The sequence below is a fragment of the Canis lupus genome, chromosome 23 (assembly GCF_048164855.1).
Source record: "Canis lupus baileyi chromosome 23, mCanLup2.hap1, whole genome shotgun sequence".
NCBI lineage: Eukaryota > Metazoa > Chordata > Mammalia > Carnivora > Canidae > Canis > Canis lupus.
This window is the reverse complement of record NC_132860.1, coordinates 33,083,317-33,101,128: the sequence shown is the minus strand read 5'-3', so window position 1 is coordinate 33,101,128 and position 17,812 is coordinate 33,083,317. Positions and strand designations below refer to the sequence as shown.

The following is a 17,812-nucleotide window of genomic DNA, read 5'->3' as shown; positions in this document are numbered from 1 at the left end:
GATTTAGGAGATCCAGAATCAAGTTCCTTCTCTTCTAACCTGGGAGATGTGTGGCAAGAGTAGAATGCTTTGCCTTGACTGCATGGAAAGACATTATGAGATAGATTCATATAAATCTTGCTATTGAATTTACTGTAAAGATATTATCAAATAAAGTTTCAGTGTTTCCTTTATAGAGATCCACGGAAGAAAATTCTCTCTGATCTTGATACGAATAGAACAGGAGGATAACAATGATTCCCAGGGGCTGAAAACACAGGCCTCAGGTAAATGGGATCCTGGACAAGTTATTTAACTATTCTCAGACTCAATTTTGTCTTCTTAAGATGAGCATACTAATAATTATGACATGGGATTGTTGTGGAGAATAAATGACATTATGTTACATGGAATAATTAAGACTGTCTATAATTTAGAGTAGCCACACCATAAATAATAGTTGGAATAATACTAGTTATTATTGAGTTACAATTTATTACAGAGGAAAGATACAAAACAAAATAAGCAAAGGGAAAAGGTGTGTGAAATAAAGTCTAGGGAAACCAGACACAGGCTTCCGAGAGTTCTCTCCCAATGAATCACACAGGGCACACTTAGTTCCTCTCCAGTAATGAGTTGTGACAAGTGTGAGACGTTTATCAGTATAGGAACCCACCTGAAATCCCTATTCCCAGAGGCCAGCCATGGGCCAAAGTTGGCAAAAAGAGCCTTTTAAGGATTTGGTTTCAGAAGTATTATGTTAACTCTTCTCTGCAAATCTCCACTAGAAATCGTCTATAATTTAACAAATATGTGTTAGATACTGATTTTTATCCTAGTTCATCTTTATTTTTATGTTGTTTCTATTTCCTAATTTACTTTTGTATCTTGTTTTATGTGTATTTCCAAATTGATTCATATTTTTTGTTTGAAGATACTAGGTTCATAAAAAATATTTTCTAGATGGATATATAGAGTAAGATTAAATAATAGCTCAATTTCTAACATATAGCAAAACCCAACTAATCTGCCTTTGCCACTCACTTTAGCTGTTGGAACTTAAGCAACCCACCTCCATGCTCGAGGCCTTAATAGTCCATCTATAATATCTGCATGGAGTGAGCTCTAAGGTTCCTTCTGGAATGCACCTGAGATTTTAGACAACCATCCTCCCCTCCTTGCTGAAGAGGGCGTACTCCCTCTTCAAGAATTTCATTGTCTAGGGACACCTGGGTGGCTCAGTCAGCATCCAACTCTTGATTTTGGTTCAGGTCAAGACTTAAGGATCGTGAGATCAAGCTGCGTGTTGGGCTTCATGCTCAGTGGGGAGTCTGCTTGGGATTCTCTTTTTCCCAACTTGCTCTCTGTCTCTCTTAAATACATACATAACATACATAAAAGCTTAAGAAAAAAAAAAGAATTTCATTGTCTAAGGCTGAATCCTGACACCACTGCCCATTTGGCTTATTTACTGCACCTTACTAGACCCCAGGTTATAGTCTGTAAGATAAGGGAGATCCCTCATTAATTCATTCCAAGTTTAAATGCAAAAGTACATGTGTTTTAGATACTCACCTAGAACATTATAAATGCTTGATAAATGCTTGCTGGCTTTCATATAATCTTGTCCTGCTTGGTACTCAACCTTTTTGAGAATTTTCATTTAAATTTTCATCTTCTGACTTTTAGGGATCTGTACCTTCCTTTTGAAATGAAAATCCCTCCTTGCCCCAAAATAAATAAAATATTTCAACAGGAATATTTGGTTTATTAAATTGTTTTTTATGGTAAAACCTGACCAAAAACAAAACAAAACAAAACAAAACACAAGAAAATGTTTCTTATGGAATGGTCAGGAAAGTTGTAGAGCATCAAAACCCTCCCTGTGATTCTAATGTAACTATAAGAAGTTAACAGCTATATTTTATGTCATTGGCCAAATGCTTATGTATAACTTGAGCAGAAATTACATGAGCATTAAAAATATTATTTATCTTACACTACTTCCTAGATTGAAACATTGGCTCCAAAGGCATAGCCCTTAAGTTTTTCTCTCTGATCCTCGTCTCAGATTCAGACCAGACTTTAATCAGTGTTCCACAAAGCATCATCCAAAATTTGTTGTTATTCCCATTGGCCTAAGGTAGAAAAGCTTGTACTTTTAAAAATTGGTTAAGAACTCTGTCACTTATTGCTAGTAATCTAAAGCAAGTTTCAAACCTCCCAGCCTCACTTGCTTTGTTTGTAAAAGGGATATAATCATAATGCAGGTCTGTATGGCTTCTTTGTAGAATTAAATCTAATAGCACTATAATACATGAAGCAAATACTCTGCACACAAGTACAGTTTGATCTATAACTAATAATTCTAAGTTGCAGTGATAGCATTTATTTAACAGGCTTTGGTGTCTTGATGGCATCCCTAGTAGAGTAGTTACCACAATCCACCTGCAAACATTTTGCATATCTCATCACACCAGCAAATAAAATATTTTTTCTTGGGTCTACCTCACCTGTAAACACCTTGAGGATTATGATTGTCTTTCATTTCCACATCTCCACTGAATCCCCCATTGAACAGTGCTATGTACTGAGTCATGTCACCTCCCAAAATTCAGATGTTGAAATCTTCAAATACATTAGATGGATACATAAATACATGATCAGAGAAAGATGAAGTCAGGGCTGAGACAAAGCTGAGTTACTAGAGAAACGACCGATGTGCAGAGCTGTCGGTGTGAAGCCTTCATCTACTCATTCAGAAATCATCATTACTGCAGTAGCTAACCAGGTTCTATTGTTGAATGCTTAATACATTCAAGTCCTATATTAAGTACTTTATATGCATTATCATGTTAAGTACTCTATATAATATTTAAGGCTTTTTATAAACGGAACCATTTTATAGAAGAGAAAACAAAGACTTGGAGGTGTTCCATATTCTACTCAATGCCAGATAGTAAATAACAGAAAAGGAGTATCCAGAGCTCTTGTCCTTAATCATACTAACACAAGCTGTGTCCCCTAGAATAATCAGATCAGTCATCATCATCATTATCATCAACATCATCACCATTTTTATAACTTTGATGTGGAAGAAACCAATTTATAACAATTAAAATTCTTTGCATTTCTTATCATTCCTATAAAAGTTACTCAGTGGGAATTATGTTTTCTCACATTACTGGGTAAAAACTCAAAAGTCTCATGACTCTTCTGCTCACAATCAGGTATCAGAAAGTTATAAAGTCACAAGTTACAAATACAGTGTAAGTCCAATACAAGATTTTTAGCAAAGTTTGTGCTTAATTCAGAATGAAATCTTGTCTTCAACTTACTTTAGGTGGAGGAAGCTGGCAGTTGGAAGTAATGATATGGCTGGCTCATTTATTTCACCACCCAGCTTGCTAACTAGTTTCTGACTGTCGAGGATGATGAAGAGAAATTTTACTTCAATTCCTAGTTTCTTAATTTGACCTCATAGTCTTCAGACATACAGATATTTATAAGACATGCATTTTCTCATGGACAGTTTTGTGATACTTCAGAGATTTCCATTTGTGAAGATTTTTCTACTGCAGTTCACTTAACCCAGGCAGAAGCATCCCTCTTCCTGATGATGATTTGGGACTTTTTAACTCAGGACTTGTCAGCCACACTCAAGTGCAGTGTCTAGGGGTGGAAATCTCTTCTGCCCTTTCTGTAGGCCTATTAAATGGACCTCAAGATAACTCTTGCTTCAGAATTCCGTCCTCTGTGATCCACATCTGAACCATAGTAAACACTTGTATATCCTTTGTCTTGATTAATTTGGGACTTGCAAGGCGAGCCCAATATAGCAGTACTCTTTTGTATCCACTCTGAAGCAAACAGTCAACCAGGTTCTTGCCTATTAGCTATCCCAGGCAAGAGTAAGATCCCAATTCAGGAACACACACAGCAAGGTCATAGTCATCCTATCCATGCTCTATGCTTGAAATAAAGGAGATAGCACCCCCACACCCAATACCAATCCAGGTAAGGCTCTTCCACTCTTCTTATGTATTCCAATCAAGTCAAAGGATTCAAGGGCCCTGAATGTTTTTTTTTTCCTTTGTTTTTTTTTTTTTTTTTTTTTTAGGGGGAGGAGGTTTTTAGGGGGGAGTTTTTACAGAATGAATTGTCCTTTAAACATTTTGACATCTAATATTAATCATATTAACACTTCAGTTGAAAATATAGCACCACCATTAATTGAGCACTTACTAGCACAGATCATGTTCAAGTTAGTGGAATGCAGAGATTAATTCTGATTTCAAGATATAGTAACTGTATGACCTTGAGCAAATTATTTAAGCTCTCTATGCTCATTTTCTGTAGTGGATTTGTAGAGATCATATAAATTCCTTATTCATTAGATAATTGTGAGCATTAAATGAGCTATTGTAAACTGTTTAAAATAGAATCTCATATAAAATAAGTGTAAAATACATGTTCAGAGGAAAAATGCATGTCTTTCATAGTGAGGAGGGGATAGTTATCATAGAGCAAGGGTGTCATCCCAAATGCTTACATATACTATAGTAAATACAAAATAAATGAAATGGGTCAAATATAAAGAGTAAGGAGCTGTGAAGTTCATGAAGTACTAGGGAGCCTGTCCTCTCTGAAGGTACAACTGCTTCTGAGCCTCAGGTGACTGTTCATTTGGGGGCAGCCAACCCATTACAGTCAGTTCTTTTCTTTTATTGCTTTTTTTTCCCCAAGAGAAATGGAAATTCAGATTTTTTACATAAAACTGGTCCATTTTAAGACCTTGGCTATTTTTTTCCTTTCTTTAAACACTTCATGTATTTACTTGTTAAATCCCTCCATTGGCTGACAGTTTGAGATCTCAAGCATGGAGGAATGAAGATGTTACCTTGGATCTCAGGGAAAGGAGCCACTATCTCTGGAAAGAGAACAAAAGAAAAAGCAACTGATCTTTTCAGCTGCATATGTTTTGTTCTACTTGTTTAGTTTTTAATGAAGAATAGGAGTGTGTCAAGTGAGATGCTGTTTTCAAAGATCCTCCCACCCATGCATAGCACAGAGTTCAAAGTCTTTGAACCAGGCTCGAAGTATTGGGGATAGGAGCAAGTCTGGCTTGTTCAGAAAATGTTGAAAGCTGTAGTGAGTTATATTTAGATTTCTGACATACAAAAGCAGTCAGATTTCCTTATTCTTCCATTTAGCTGAATATGTGTTCTTAATTATTGTTTTGGGAATAAATGCAGAATAGAGTGGCAGAACTGGAATCCCTGAGATGGAATAAAACACTAGTCTACTTTGTTTAAATAAACAATTCTGTTATTCAAGTACTTAGTTATCATTTCTATTGAAAATATTTAATTTTACTCCTATTTGCTCTTAGCAAACATTAATTCTGATATTCATAATGTGAAAAAGTGAAGGTATAGAAATCAGGAAAATATTATAGTTTATTTACTTAAATTACATGTTATAAAAAATTCTTTCAGAGAATTAAAAGGACCATTCTGGTGATTAAAAATAATTTCATGTTCTGATTATCCTGGTGCATTTTTCCTGTTCCTTAGCACTTACGGGCCTTTATGAAGTGGTGGGTTATAGAAGTTCTTAACATGAGCTAATGGAATTGCTAACAGCATATGCCATTTACCTTCATGAGCATCTCACGAAGAAATGGTACAATGCCATACACCATACTGTCAGAGGAACAATTATATATTTAATCATTTTAGCATCAAAGCTTTTCTCTTTGTTATAAAGAAGGACTTGGACAAGAAGCATATTTTAATTCATGTTTCACCTGCATTTTATTCCTACTTTGAAATTCCCAGTGTCTTGTATGGAAAGGCAAGAGGAGCAGTAACTGGGAGCAAAGGTTTCCCAGTTCTGGGTTTCACTGCTCATTTCTCTCCTCACCGGCTATATGGCAGTTAGGTAAGTTTATAAAACTTTCAGCTTCAGTTACCTCTCCTATAAGATGGGGTTCACGATAATATCTTCCCCAAGGTTTTGATGAAAGAATCAGATTACATCTATAAAATACTTAATATGGTGCTTTGCATATAAGGAGCCTTCACCAACTATTAGTGCTCTATGATGATGATGGTGGAGGTGATGATGATGAGAAGGAGGAGGAAATATCTCTGACCCTGAAAATAAATGCCCTAAAAACAGCAGATGAGATAGTTAGGTAGTCCTCTGGAGGTGGGATGTGACTTCGTCTAAGATTCACACTATTTATAATGAAAGGAAAAATGAAGATGAAAAGAATGTACCATTTCACATATTAGTTAATGGCCATACTGAGATTTTATGGCCTTTTCTTCAAATAATCAAGGAAGTTTGGATATTTCCAAACTTCAGAAATTCAGAAATTATCCATAATTCAGAAATTATCTAACCCAGAATCTTTTAAAAATATTTTTATTTAATTCATGGGAGAGACAAATAGAGAGGCAGAGACACAGGCAGAGGAAGAAGTAGGCTCCCTGCAGGGAGCCTGATGGGGGCTGGATCCCAGGACCCTGGGATCACGCCCTGACCCAAAGGCAGACACTCAACCACTGAGCCACTAGGTGTCCCTAGTCTAGCATCTTTATTTGGGGGAAAAGAAAGCCAAACCTCAAGAGAATGGGCCGACTTGCTTAACATCACCCTGATGAATAGTGATATATTTGGGAATAATCCTAGCCCTCTGGATTTCCTCTTCGTGACCTTAGTGGTCCATATATTGCATTTTGATTCATTCGTTCATTCATTCATTCACTCACTCACTCACTCACTCACTTACTATTAAGGATAATTTATTTCAGGTCCTGTTTTAGGTACTGGGAAAATAATTATGAGTAAAACAGGTATAGTCGCTATTCTCATGTGCTTATAGTTTAGTGGGGAAAACAGAGTATAAAAATGAATTTTAAAAGTTGTAGGGAGTAAAATAAAATGCTATCTAGAAACTAAAGGGGATAGGGATCCCTGGGTGACGCAGCGGTTTGGCACCTGCCTTGGGCCCAGGGCTTGATCCTGGAGACCCAGGATCAAATCCCACTTCGGGCTCCCGGTGCATGGAGCCTGCTTCTGCCTCTGCCTGTGTCTCTGCCTCTTTCTTTCTCTGTGACTATCATAAAAAAAAAATTTTTTTAGAAACTAAAGGGGATAAATTTTAGCATTCTCATTTACTAGCTCTAGAGCCTTTGAGTTGTCTGAGCCTAGTTTCCTGATCTACAGAAAAGGAGTTATCTTATTTCTTTTTCATGGCTCTTGTGTGGATTTGAAATGACATGTGTAATATGTATTGATTACATGCTTTCATGAACATATCATGACTATTAGTATTACTATTAAATGCAGCTCTGTTCAGATGCTATTCTAAGGACTTTTTAAAAATTTTATTTTATCAAGAACTCTATGAAATTGATATTATTATTAATCTCATTTTCCAGATGGGGAAACTGAGGCTTAAAAAGGTTAGTTAATTCACTCAAAGCCACACAGCTAGTATATGGTGGAATCAGAATCCAGCCTAGGTGATCCAACTCTAGATGTGTGATGAGAGCTTGAAGCTGCTGCCTAGGGGATGTGGGTGGCAGAAGAGGAGTCTTTTTTTTTTAACTTTGATTTAGAACGGAATAAAGATTCTCAGATTCTCAAAGCTACATGGGGGGGGGGGGTCTCCTTAGGGGTCTTCTAAGCCCTAGAGTCCTCATTGTTGATAAAATAAAAATAATTATTTCATAATTATTTCATATTTTTTGTGAGGTTGAGGGGCTATAGGGTAAATAAATTTCAAGCATTACAAATATTAATGGCTAAAGACATATCTCTTCCCTTCTCCAAACCTTCCTTTTTGTCTTCCTACTTTTGTTGTTGTTGTTGTTGTTGTTATTTGGGGTATTCTTCAATTGACTTATCAAACAGTGCTTAAATATCTACCAGATACAAAATACTTATCTGCCACAGTGGGGACAAAAAGAAATAGTAGTAGTACCTAGATTGACCCTACACTCTAAGAATTTTGTTGGTGTTTTGTGCCTCCTCGGTCTGGTAATAATTGTATCTTATGATGATTTGAGATGCCCTATCATCCCAACCATTTTAGGCCCTATTAAAAGACTGTATTCAAGATCTCACTTCTAAGTGGTAACCTCAACAAAACTGTGGGGAGACATATTAATGAAAATATCCATTGCGTGCATGCCCATGAGCAGAGAAACCTGCACCCTGGGAAATTGCAATTCTATTTGATGGGAAGAGCAACGTTTTCATTTTAAGTACTCATTAGAAATCTGTGAAGTCCCCTCCCCCCCAACACACACAGAGTGAGTTTTCTTTTTTATTATTTTTTATTTTTTTATTTCTGTACATATTTTATCACAGCAGATGCAATTGGAACTTCCAAATTGGTCACAATTAGGGCCAGTGCCAGTTGCAGGGGAGGATGAAGTCCAGGAAACAACAGCTACAGTTCTACAGGGCTGAGACATCACAGAACCCATTGTGTCTGATGACTAGCTCACTCTGATCAGAAGCTTTTCCCACATATGTAGCTGACTCAGCTGGTTGCACAAAACAAAGCCAGACCTAATAGACTTGAATGTGTATGTGAGGAAAATAGACCGAGGGACTGCATCTTTTCTAGAGAGCATTTGATGGCTACTTGAGACCCTGATAAGGCGTAAGGGCTTCAGGGTGAATGAGCGCTATAAGGCCAGTGCCCTCCCACACACGTTCTACTTCCAACATGCCAAACTAGGAGATATTGGTCTCTTCCATTATTGTCAATTCCCAGTTTATACAGTGGCATGAAGGGAAAGATTAAAGACTGCCCATTCTCTTAGAAGACCAAGGACTTGAGAGAAGGATATTAGATCCCGTGGTTTGCTATACAGCCTGGGTAGACAGGCAACTTAGGACAAAATTGCCAGTTGAATAATCTGAGTCAAGTTGCCTCTTACCTATTAGTCTGTTTCCTATTCTATAGATTGGGTAAAAATAATAGTAACCACATTATAGGAGACAAATAAAATAGTGCAGGTATTGGCTTATAACAAGCAATTCATAGATATTATGTACTTTAGTATAAAGTTAATGTTATTATCAAATTGTTTAAAAGCATGAACCAACTATTGTAATGCAATGTATTTAATATAATAGTAGAGGTATATACAAATTCTCTTCATAGTAGCCTGGGGCTTTCAGGAAAGCTTTAGAGGAGGAGATAAATACATTGAATAAAAAAGAAAGTGTAGGAGTCAACCAGAGGATGTAGTTATGTTGGAAGGTTAGGGGTGGGCTCAAAGAGCAAACTTTGCAAAAGCATGAAATATGAAATGCTGCAGCATATTCATGGAACTGTCAGTTGTTTGAATCGACTTAAACACAGGATCTGAAATGGAAAGGCATGACTAGAGATGAGGCCACAAGGGTGGGCAGGAGCCACATCATGAAAGGTCTTGTCCCATGTATTTGTATTTAATTGTGTCCATTAGATGAGTCTGCAGGATAAACATGACAGTAATTATAACACCTCACATGTATATATAGATTTAGTACTTTAGACCATGTTGTCATCTACTCTTCGATTTGGTCAACTTGCAGAGATAACTACAACAGATATTTGAATCCCCCTTTCTCAGTCTGGGAAGTACTTCATGAAGAGGATCAAAGAATAGGGATGCCTGGTTGGCTTAGTGGCTGAGCATCTGCCCTCAGTTCAGGGAGTGATCCCAGAGTCCTGGGATGGAGTCCTGCATTAGGCTCCTTGCAGGGAGCCTGCTTCTCCCTCTGCCTATCTCTGCCTCTCTTTCTGTGTCTCTCATGAATAAATAAATAATTTTAAAAATCCATTTTTAAAAAGAAGATCAAAGAGTATAAAGCTTCAAATGAGTTTTCACCTTAAAGATCAGGGTATGCTTCCATGGACCAACCCCTTTTACTGGGTTCCTCCTCTCAAGTATCTGTAACAGCAGCCACCCAAAGCAAAAGACTCCTCCATGCCTTGCTTTCTCTCTTCTTCTGCTTCTCCATATATTTAGTCACTAAGCTATACACCTCTAACCTCACTACTTCCAGTCCAGCATCTGATATTCTATTCTTCTATATTATTCTTTTATAAGATAATATTGCTATTGTGCTCAGCTCTTCCTCACAAAGGAATTCTAATTAATTTATGCAGATGGAAGGAATAAAATAGAAAATCAGCATTAGGCAAATACCACAGCAATAAATGTTGATAAAATCTTCCAGTGGATGTTCAAATTCATGGAAGAAAGTTTTAATAGAAATAAGATTTGCAGGAATGCCTGGATGGTTCAGTCAGGTAAGCATCTGACTCTTGATTTCAGCTCAGGCCATGATCTCAGGGTGGTGAGATTGAACCCCCTATCCAGCTCTGCACTCAGGACAGAATCTGCTTGTCCCTTTCCCTCTGCTCCTCCCCCAACTCGTTTGCTCAATCTCTCCCTTTCCCAAATAAATAAATAAATAAATAAATAAATAATAAATTCTTGAAAAAAAAAAGAAATAGTATTTGCAGCATTCCAATGTATGTATTGCATAATAGATACCAACTACAAAGAGAAAGATAGTTGGAGAAATCCAGAAGATGCCAACTTAACCATGTAAACAAATTTAACCTCACTGGTAATAATTTATAGCAACATTAGGAACCTCTTGATATGAAAGGACACTGAGAACACACATCATTTTTTAATAATTTTTAAAAATATTTTTATTTGTTTATTCATGAGACAGAGAAGGGGGGGTGGCAGAGACACAGGCAGAGGGAGAAGCAGGCTCCATGCAGGGAGCCCGAGGTAGGACTCGATCCCGGGTCTCCAGGATCATGCCCTGGGCTGAAGGCAGCGCTAAACCGCTAAGCCACCCAGGCTGCCCAACACACATCATTTTTGACAAAAATTCACAATCTCACTTCAGTCATCAGAAAATATCAAACAAATTCAAATTGAGGGTCATTATACAAAATAACTGCTCAGTGTTCACCAATGTGTCAGTATAATGAGAAAAACAAGGAAAGACCTAGAGACTGTCGTAGACTAAAAGATATAAAAGAAAGATAACTAAATGCAATGTGAGATCCTAGGCAGGATCCTGGAACAAGAAAAACTAGTGAGTTTTGAATAAGGTCTGTAGTTGAATTAATAATATTGTACTCCTATTAATTTCCCATTCTTGACCATTTTACTGTGGTTGTGTAAAATGGTAACATTAGGGGATATGGGGAGAAGGAAGCAAGCAAACTCTTGATATGATATTTTATAACTTTTGTGTAAGTTGAGCATTAGTTCAAAATATTTTTTAAAAAAGATTCACATATTCTGCATTCCTCTGGTCTTGTGACAGAACAAAATCTTAGCATTGCATCAGAGTAAGTCCCTTTCTACCTCTCTGTCCATTTCCCACCACTTCCCCACCTGCTTTCCTACTGTCTCGACTTAAAACAGTTTCTAGAATACAGATCTATCTCACTTATGTATATAAACATTTTATAGAAGTTGCTCTTTCTTTTTTGAATATCCTTATTCCTAAACTCTAATCAGATGGCAACATCGGCTACAATATCACATAAGTCAGAGAAAGACAAATAATGTATGATATCACCTATATATGGAATCTAAAAAAGCTGAACTTAGAGAAACAGAGATTAGCATAGTGATTACTAGAGGTGGTGGAGAGAGGGATGGTTGAGAGATGTTGGTCAAAGAGTACAACTCTCAGATGGAACATGAATTAGTTCTAGGGGTCTAATGTGTAGCATGCTGACTATAGTTGGTAATACTGTATTATATACTTGAAAGTTGCTAAGAGAATAGATATTAAGCATCCTCATCACAAAAAAAAAGGAATAGTGATTATGTGACATAATGGAAGTGTTATATGATGTTAATCATTTTGTAATATATAAGTGTATCAAATCAATAAGTCACACAGCTTAAACTTGTCAGTTATATCTCAGTAAAGTTGGAGGAAAAAAAAAGAAACAAGACCCTTGAAAATTCAAGGGACATAATTACTGGTCATGTGACAGGAGTAGGTCTACATTCTATACACACACACACCTCTTAAAAACTTTAATGTTCATCTTTTCTCTGAGGGTTATGTTAGTAAGTGATGGTGAGTTGGGTAAATTGGTTTATGCTATGATCAATTCCTATCAAGGGGATGAATAATAGCAAACTCGTTAAAATTCCTCACTTTTGCTATTTGAGCAAAGGCTGTTTAAAATAAGAGCATCACTAACTAGGTATAAAACTGTTAGTAAGACTTGAAAAGACAAAGGAAACACTAAGGTATCATGGAGTTGGCAACTGCAGGATGGGAAGGGAAAAGACTGAAATTCTTAAAAAGTTTGGAGGAGGGGTATAAAGAACTGCAATTCACATTTCAGGGGGTGGGGACGGCTACACTGCGGGTGTTCCTGCATCCGAGCTCAAAAGTAGGTACTCCTGAAGAGAGTGTTCTGCTCTGCTAAGGCTGGCATATCTGAAGGGGACATGACTAAGCCGCAAGGGTTTGCTGCAAGGGCTAAAATCCTGCAGACTGGATTTATTTATTTATTTATTTATTTATTTATTTATTTATTCATTTATTTATTTATTCATTTATTTATTTATTTATTAAATATTTTATTTATTTATTCATAGACACAGAGAGAGAGAAAGGCAGAGACACAGGAAGAGGGAGAAGCAGGCTCCATGCAGGGAGCCCAATGGGGGACTCGATCCCGGGTCTCCAGGATCACACCTCAGGCTGCAGGCAGCGCCAAACCACTGCGCCACCGGGGCTGCCCATGCAGACTGGATTTAGCCACTATTGTGGGGAGGAACCACTGGTGGTTTCCAGTGCTTAGGGAACAGATTACATAAAGTAGAACATTCTTTGTCTGATTCAGATGTCCTGTGATGAGCTCATCCCACCTTTCTCAAACTGATTCTTCTGTGCCTATTTCCAATCCATCTTACAGATACTTCTGGGATCCCCTTGCTGAGGAGCTTGCCATAAATGAGGACAAACTGAAGACTCACCCTCTAGTGTATGTCTTCATCCTTGGCAATCTTGAGAGTGAGGATTCCCCCCATTTGCTATCTGCCACTGGGCAGCACTCATCTGATGACTGCACTAAGCAAAAAGGGAAGGAACTAATGGAAAACTGGGGGCAAAGCTGTTCTGTCCCCAATCTTATAGGTAGAATCCCTATAGAGGGGAGGTAGCAGATATTTTTGCTATAAAAATGATAGGTGATAAAATAAAAATATCTCTTGTCAGGGATAAAACTTGCCTAGTTATTAGTGACATAGCACATTCCAACAGAAAATGTCTGTCTTTATGTATTATTGTAGTTGATTCTCAAGTAATTGTGTGTTCCAATTAGTAATAACAACTATACAGATAAAAGCACAGAGCTTTAGAGAGTTCATGTGACCTAAACACTATCACAGGTGTAGAATATGAGTAGAAATATGGAATCATATAGTTAAAAGAACATGAATTTGGAGTCACACCATCCATGTGCATCCTCATTGTCATTTGCAACTTGAGAGATGTAGGCCATAATATAATCACTGGAGACTCAATTTTTGACCTGAAAAAAAAAATACTATATTCCTTTTAATATTGTAAATTCAAGTGATATGAAACATTTAAAATGGCTTTATTGGACCTGGAACAAATCAGATACTTATTATTTTTTTGTGATAGTTATTGTTGTTATAATTGCTATTTTCATACTGACAAGGAAGATGATGATGCTTGCTTAGCCAAAATTTGAACTGGGGACTTTTGTCTTTAGACACTATATTCTCCTTAGACTTGCTGCTTCCCCTACCTCCCGTAGCATCTTTCTCTCAAGCATCAAGCAAAGGAATTTAAATTCAATTTTTATTTAATTTTTAAATGTAATTGAAGTCTACATGTTCACACCAATTTGGATTGGCAACACCATCAAGCAGTCTTACTTTGGTGTTTGTGCATGTAAAGAAAGACTGAGGGACAACTAGCTACACTACATAGAAAAATAAAACCAAAACAGTTTTCCATTATTACAGGATAAGCAGAGAAAACTCCATTAGCAACACCACTCAGTCACTCAGGCAGGCCTAGAACATCAGGGTGTGTAATTGAGAGAGCTGCTGATACAGAAACCAAGAAGCTATGCGAGCTGTTATTCACTTTGTGACTGCTAAACACAAAGCAAAACTCACCTGGAAGGTGCAGAAAGAGTGTGTGTAGATCTTTAGAGCCATAGTAAGGAACTTAACTTCTGCAGTAAGGAAAGGATGGATGAATGCAGCTCTGGCAAGTCTGTTTTCTTTTAGGGGTTTTAACTGATTATGCATTGCTAAGACCTTTGTTCCAAACAAAATTAGAAGTCAAGTCAGTGATACTCTGGGCAGCTCACACTAATAATTACCTCTCTTACAGTAATGACTTTTTAGTGCCAGAACTTTCACTTTCCATTTGCTCATTAGGGGTTTCAAAAGGTTATGTGTGTTATTTCACTTTTCAGAAGTTGAAATGCTACCAAGTTGCTTAAATGTTTGTGTAATTGAGGCTCCCATTCATGAAACATTTAATCAGCATCGACAGTAATAATAATAGCTCCCATTTGTTGAACACCAGAAAACATCAGGGTATATGGGGATCCTCTGTACATATTTTCCCTGACCTTTAGAATGACCCTTTTAGGTAATATGATCCTTACTTTGTGGATAAGGAAACTGAGCCTTGGTGTTAATAAACTTGCTCACTGCACAGTGAGATGAGAATCAAACCTATCTCTCTGATCCTAAACCTTGTGGTCTTATACTCCAACATACTATCTACAGGCATATAACGTCCCCAGTAGAGTAAAGGCAAATTCATATATAGTTATTCCTATGACACAGATAAACATCTTTAAGTTCCACTTTTCTCCCATCAAGTATGAGCTTTGTATCCATTTAAATTCTTTCACCACTGTTTGCCTGCTAGCTGCAGAAGCGCAGGCACCTTTCTCTCCTGGAGTGTGAGTACTACAATCACTATCCTGGAGGACTGCATTGGGCATTCATTGGGAAAGAACAGCGTGCCTTTCTCATGTGTGTTTTTGCTCACTTATCCTATTTAAGAAGATTTCAGTGAATGCCTGGGAAAGAGACGTTGTGCTAGGCATATATTGAATGATTAATACATGCTCTTTCCCTTTGCACTTTTGTCTCAGAAAGTCATCATTGATTGACAAAAATTTGTAATGTCGTAAAAGTACTATTACTCAGTTTGGTGCTGAAGTCCCAAAATCCAAGATCAGAGAAGGGGGTTGTGATGAACAAACTTGCATGAAGGAGAGAGTATTCTTTGAAAATTCTCTCTTTACCAAGAAAACAGCTATTCATTTTGAATTGTGGATATGGATGTATCATAATAGTGGGGGGAAAAATCCATGTCAGAGAAAGGACATAGGCATTGTTCTACCAAGCCGAAAACTGAGCCATATTTTGTGACAGTAATTTGGGTTGAGATCAGCCACTATTCAAAGCATTTTGAACTGGTTTAATTTTGAGATAAAAATGTTTTGCTTAATGAATATTCAGCCAATATGTCTGGCATGGTATTGTATCTTAAATGTTTAAAGTCACATTAGTCACTAATTTATGATTACACCACAGCATTTCACTTCTGGCCATTTGAGCACAGTCGAAAGCTACAGCTGAGAAGTTCAAACCTGTGGCATGCTGAATATAGGGCAAAATGTTCTCTCCTACTTGGATCCTTGAGAGTCAAAGCTCTAAAGGGAATGAGTTTTGAGGAATGGAAATCTACACTCAGTTTCATAAGGCTAAATGGGATATTTAAAATCATCTATCTCAACCCCTCGCTTCAGAAATCTGTGACCAGGGAAAGAAAGTGACTTATCCAATCCCACAACAAATGGCCCCAAACTGAACTTTTTGGGACATGCTTGCACAAACTGAAACATACCATCATGTCAGTCAAGTAGGCATGAGAAAGGGTTGCTCTTGGCCTGTACCCATCTTCCACATTATCGGGGTCTCCATGGAGAAGGAGGGTGAGCTGATACATCATTGATGTGAGCTCCTTCTGTTATTCTACACTGCCTCTCTATATGGAAGAAGTCCACATCCCAATTGCTTTATTTTAGATACAAATACAGTTCCTCATTCAACTCTGTATGCTCACTTTTTACCCTGTTAATCAACCTTGAAAAGTTTTTATATTTCTCAAGAACTGTATAGCTGAAGGTCAATGGCTGTTTCTTACAGTTCTTACAATGCTGCTCTTGGAGTTTCCGTAAGAGGTGACACATGGCATTGGCACTTGCACATCAAAGTCTGGTCTTCATACTAGGCTAGAACTGTGGCTGGAAGCCCTTTCCTTATCCTCTGGAGGTGGCTTCGACTACATCAAACTTGAGTCAGCGAAAATACCTGATGTTACCCAAATGTCAGCTCAGGGACGCTGGCACATAAAGATCTGGGCAGACTCTTCTCAGATACTACCAATCCCTACGCCCAGAAAAGCTCAAGCTCTCCCCCAAACTTCCATTTATCTTAGGAACTTGTATGTTCCTCTTTACCTTCTAATACTTTTGGCCATTTAAGTTGGCTCTATTTTGCTCAGCATCAATCCACACAAAACCTAAAGCATTCACTGATTTCCACAAGGAATCTGTAGATGCTTAACACCACGTGAGCTTAATAGTCTCCAAAGTTTAGAGAGGAATCACATTCCTTCACCTAAAGATTCTATTTTTTACTGATCCCCTCCCTCTCTTCCCTGTTCATTCCTGTTTCCCTCCTTCACAGTGCCAAGCTCCAGTTTATTTTCCCCTGTAGCATGTAGAGCAATTCTGTTCTGTGTCCTAAACCAAAATCCAGCAAAGTGTTCAAGAGTCACAACTGAAGCCAGGGAAAAAAGTCATTCAGTAAATACTACTGTCTCTTTTTTAAAAGATTTTATTTATTTATTTATTTATTTATTTATTTATTTATTTATTTATTTATTTATGAGAGAGAGACAGCAGGAGCATGAGCACAGGGGAGAAGACAAAGGGAAAGGGAGAAGCAGACTCCTTGATGAGTAGGGAGCCAGATGAGGTGCCCAACCATAGGACCCTGAGATCATGGTCTGATACAAAAGCATCTGCCTTTGTATCAGACCATGGCTCAAAAGCACCTGAGCCACCCAGGTGCCCACTACTGACTCTAAAATTGAGTGGTGCTACATGGTGATGTTTGGGTATGCATATGAAGAACAAATAGCCTAGCACTTGCCTCCATGCTTTTACCTTTGGACAAGTAGTTTTTGTTTGGTGAAGAGTATCCACCTGAGAGAAGAGAACTCCTTTCTGGTTATCCTCTGGGAAGGAAGAAGGATGTACAGAATTCTGATACTGTTCCTATCTCATAAAAATCCAGGGCAAAATTTCTGAGACCAAAAGGAGAAAATGGCCATCCACCCATCATTCATTTTCTTTGGGCAAAAGGATACAGTCAAAAGGCAAGAGACTCCAGAAATTTTAAGTTTGTAAAGTTCGTTAAACTTCTGAATTTGTGCCTATAAAGCCTTATTCAGTGATTCTGTGATCTCTAAGACATCTAAAATCAAATGACAAAAATTTGCCTCAAGGGTGTTACCTTTTGCCTGAAATATCTCGCTCTGCTCATCCCTAAGGATGCCCCACACCCATGGGTTTGTATTGGCAACCTTTGTATGGCTCAGTTTTATAAGTGCTTATGAACAGTCTTATGAACAGTGCTTATGAACAGTCTTCCCTTCCTTGCCCCTTTTGTTGAAGTCCACGTTAGAA

General features: G+C 37.6%; 1 protein-coding gene and 1 long non-coding RNA gene across 3 annotated transcripts in view; both read left to right on the top strand.

The window, feature by feature from the left end:
• Nucleotides 1–17,812, top strand: part of TENM4 (teneurin transmembrane protein 4) — a 2,813,748-nt gene that overhangs the window by 1,212,490 nt on the left and 1,583,446 nt on the right. The gene's annotated exons all lie outside the window — the stretch shown is intronic.
• LOC140615577 (uncharacterized) lies at nucleotides 181–13,239 on the top strand. The gene is made up of 3 exons (XR_012016086.1): nucleotides 181–266; nucleotides 5,820–5,922; nucleotides 12,971–13,239. It is a non-coding gene; the product is annotated as an uncharacterized lncRNA (long non-coding RNA).